The sequence below is a fragment of the Bombina bombina genome, chromosome 4 (assembly GCF_027579735.1).
Source record: "Bombina bombina isolate aBomBom1 chromosome 4, aBomBom1.pri, whole genome shotgun sequence".
Taxonomy (NCBI): domain Eukaryota; kingdom Metazoa; phylum Chordata; class Amphibia; order Anura; family Bombinatoridae; genus Bombina; species Bombina bombina.
In genome coordinates, this window is record NC_069502.1 from 826229818 (window position 1) to 826234610 (window position 4793).

Genomic DNA, 4793 nt, shown 5'->3' on the forward strand with positions numbered 1-4793 from the left:
GTATCTGTTTTGTAGCAAGTACCTTAGCCATCATATGCTCACTACCTAGTCTTGTGTATCAGGTTTCTGCTGTCAAGCAGACTGTGAGTATCTGTTTTGTAGCAAGTACCTTAGCCATCATATGCTCACTACCTAGTCTTGTGTATCATGTTTCTGGTGTCAAGCAGGATGTGAGAATCTGTTTTGTAGCAAGTACCTTAGCCATCATATGCTCACTACCTAGTCTTGTGTATCATGTTTCTGCTGTCAAGCAGGCTGTGAGAATTTGTTTTGTAGCAAGTACCTTAGCCATCATATGCTCACTACCTAGTCTTGTGTATCAGGTTTCTGCTGTCAAGCAGACTGTGAGTATCTGTTTTGTAGCAAGTACCTTAGCCATCATATGCTCACTACCTAGTCTTGTGTATCAGGTTTCTGCTGTCAAGCAGACTGTGAGTATCTGTTTTGTAGCAAGTACCTTAGCCATCATATGCTCACTACCTAGTCTTGTGTATCATGTTTCTGGTGTCAAGCAGGATGTGAGAATCTGTTTTGTAGCAAGTACCTTAGCCATCATATGCTCACTACCTAGTCTTGTGTATCATGTTTCTGCTGTCAAGCAGGCTGTGAGAATTTGTTTTGTAGCAAGTACCTTAGCCATCATATGCTCACTACCTAGTCTTGTGTATCATGTTTCTGGTGTCAAGCAGGCTGTGAGAATCTCTGTTTTGTAGCAAGTACCTTAGCCATCATATGCTCACTACCTAGTCTTGTGTATCATGTTTCTGGTGTCAAGCAGGCTGTGAGAATTTGTTTTGTAGCAAGTACCTTAGCCATCATATGCTCACTACCTAGTCTTGTGTATCATGTTTCTGGTGTCAAGCAGGATGTGAGAATCTGTTTTGTAGCAAGTACCTTAGCCATCATATGCTCACTACCTAGTCTTGTGTATCAATTTTCTGGTGACAAGCAGGCTGTGAGAATTTGTTTTGTAGCAAGTACCTTAGCCATCATATGCTCACTACCTAGTCTTGTGTATCATGTTTCTGGTGTCAAGCAGGCTGTGAGAATTTGTTTTGTAGCAAGTACCTTAGCCATCATATGCTCACTACCTAGTCTTGTGTATCATGTTTCTGCTGTCAAGCAGACTGTGAGTATCTGTTTTGTAGCAAGTACCTTAGCCATCATATGCTCACTACCTAGTCTTGTGTATCATGTTTCTGCTGTCAAGCAGACTGTGAGTATCTGTTTTGTAGCAAGTACCTTAGCCATCATATGCTCACTACCTAGTCTTGTGTATTATGTTTCTGGTGTCAAGCAGGCTGTGAGAATCTCTGTTTTGTAGCAAGTACCTTAGCCATCATATCCTCACTACCTAGTCTTGTGTATCATGTTTCTGGTGTCAAGCAGGCTGTGAGAGTTTGTTTTGTAGCAAGTACCTTAGCCATCATATGCTCACTACCTAGTCTTGTGTATCATGTTTCTGGTGTCAAGCAGGCTGTGAGAATTTGTTTTGTAGCAAGTACCTTAGCCATCATATGCTCACTACCTAGTCTTGTGTATCATGTTTCTGGTGTCAAGCAGGCTGTGAGAATTTGTTTTGTAGCAAGTACCTTAGCCATCATATGCTCACTACCTAGTCTTGTGTATCATGTTTCTGGTGTCAAGCAGGCTGTGAGAGTTTGTTTTGTAGCAAGTACCTTAGCCATCATATGCTCACTACCTAGTCTTGTGTATCATGTTTCTGCTGTCAAGCAGGCTGTGAGAATTTGTTTTGTAGCAAGTACCTTAGCCATCATATGCTCACTACCTAGTCTTGTGTATCAGGTTTCTGCTGTCAAGCAGACTGTGAGTATCTGTTTTGTAGCAAGTACCTTAGCCATCATATGCTCACTACCTAGTCTTGTGTATCAGGTTTCTGCTGTCAAGCAGACTGTGAGTATCTGTTTTGTAGCAAGTACCTTAGCCATCATATGCTCACTACCTAGTCTTGTGTATCATGTTTCTGGTGTCAAGCAGGATGTGAGAATCTGTTTTGTAGCAAGTACCTTAGCCATCATATGCTCACTACCTAGTCTTGTGTATCATGTTTCTGCTGTCAAGCAGGCTGTGAGAATTTGTTTTGTAGCAAGTACCTTAGCCATCATATGCTCACTACCTAGTCTTGTGTATCATGTTTCTGGTGTCAAGCAGGCTGTGAGAATCTCTGTTTTGTAGCAAGTACCTTAGCCATCATATGCTCACTACCTAGTCTTGTGTATCATGTTTCTGGTGTCAAGCAGGCTGTGAGAATTTGTTTTGTAGCAAGTACCTTAGCCATCATATGCTCACTACCTAGTCTTGTGTATCATGTTTCTGGTGTCAAGCAGGATGTGAGAATCTGTTTTGTAGCAAGTACCTTAGCCATCATATGCTCACTACCTAGTCTTGTGTATCAATTTTCTGGTGACAAGCAGGCTGTGAGAATCTGTTTTGTAGCAAGTACCTTAGCCATCATATGCTCACTACCTAGTCTTGTGTATCATGTTTCTGGTGTCAAGCAGGCTGTGAGAATTTGTTTTGTAGCAAGTACCTTAGCCATCATATGCTCACTACCTAGTCTTGTGTATCATGTTTCTGCTGTCAAGCAGACTGTGAGTATCTGTTTTGTAGCAAGTACCTTAGCCATCATATGCTCACTACCTAGTCTTGTGTATCATGTTTCTGCTGTCAAGCAGACTGTGAGTATCTGTTTTGTAGCAAGTACCTTAGCCATCATATGCTCACTACCTAGTCTTGTGTATTATGTTTCTGGTGTCAAGCAGGCTGTGAGAATCTCTGTTTTGTAGCAAGTACCTTAGCCATCATATCCTCACTACCTAGTCTTGTGTATCATGTTTCTGGTGTCAAGCAGGCTGTGAGAGTTTGTTTTGTAGCAAGTACCTTAGCCATCATATGCTCACTACCTAGTCTTGTGTATCATGTTTCTGGTGTCAAGCAGGCTGTGAGAATTTGTTTTGTAGCAAGTACCTTAGCCATCATATGCTCACTACCTAGTCTTGTGTATCATGTTTCTGGTGTCAAGCAGGCTGTGAGAATTTGTTTTGTAGCAAGTACCTTAGCCATCATTTGCTCACTACCTAGTCTTGTGTATCATGTTTCTGGTGTCAAGCAGGCTGTGAGAATTTGTTTTGTAGCAAGTACCTTAGCCATCATATGCTCACTACCTAGTCTTGTGTATCATGTTTCTGGTGTCAAGCAGGCTGTGAGAGTTTGTTTTGTAGCAAGTACCTTAGCCATCATATGCTCACTACCTAGTCTTGTGTATCATGTTTCTGGTGTCAAGCAGGCTGTGAGAATCTGTTTTGTAGCAAGTACCTTAGCCATCATATGCTCACTACCTAGTCTTGTGTATCATGTTTCTGGTGACAAGCAGGCTGTGAGAATTTGTTTTGTAGCAAGTACCTTAGCCATCATATGCTCACTACCTAGTCTTGTGTATCATGTTTCTGCTGTCAAGCAGGCTGTGAGAATCTGTTTTGTAGCAAGTACCTTAGCCATCATATGCTCACTACCTAGTCTTGTGTATCATGTTTCTGGTGTCAAGCAGACTGTGAGAATTTGTTTTGTAGCAAGTACCTTAGCCATCATATGCTCACTACCTAGTCTTGTGTATCATGTTTCTGGTGTCAAGCAGGCTGTGAGAATCTCTGTTTTGTAGCAAGTACCTTAGCCATCATATGCTCACTACCTAGTCTTGTGTATCATGTTTCTGGTGTCAAGCAGGCTGTGAGAATCTCTGCTTTGTAGCAAGTACCTTACCCATCATATGCTCACTACCTAGTCTTGTGTATCATGTTTCTGCTGTCAAGCAGGCTGTGAGAATTTGTTTTGTAGCAAGTACCTTAGCCATCATATGCTCACTACCTAGTCTTGTGTATCATGTTTCTGCTGTCAAGCAGGCTGTGAGAATTTCTGTTTTGTAGCAAGTACCTTAGCCATCATATGCTCACTACCTAGTCTTGTGTATCATGTTTCTGGTGTCAAGCAGGCTGTGAGAATTTGTATTGTAGCAAGTACCTTAGCCATCATATGCTCACTACCTAGTCTCGCCGTTTCATATTTCTGGTGTCAAACAGGCTGTGAGAATTTTAGCTGCAGTGATTTCTCTCCCAGTCTAGCGGTTTTATTACACAGCCTGTCCCAGTCTCATCAATTCTATAAAGAGGTTTTGTGCAGTCAACATTCTAATGTTTATTATGCATAGGAATTCTTCAAGGTTGTAAAGGTGATTTATGTTCACTGTTACACAGCATGCTTTGCAGGATATACAATGCAGCCACCGGTTTTCAGCAGGATTGACAGCAATACATCCTTTCCCCCGCTATTGCCCCCTTCTCCGAGCATTGCAGATTGATAAATATAATGTGCACACAGGTCATCAGGCACAGCTCATTGGTTGCACATTTTCAACACTGCTCCACACTTTGATTAACAAAAGCTTGTTACAATAGCTCTGACATAAGAGGGAATAACAAGCTTGAAGGGCGGCGCATGAGCAATGCGCTAAAGGGAGTAATAACAGACCGGCCGCATGTCCAGAAAATATTCTAAGGGGCTTAGGCAATGTACTTTGTAAACAGACATTTAAAAAATATTTATAAATGCAGACGATTCACACAGAATGTTCAGCACTACCATACTTAACTTCCTGCTATTATGTTTAAAAATGTATTAATTTTTTTGTGAACTGTCCCTTTAAGTTAACTGTAGGAGTTTGATGTTATTTTGGAAATTTTTGTGATTTATTTATTTATTCTTTTTTTCCCCAGTTG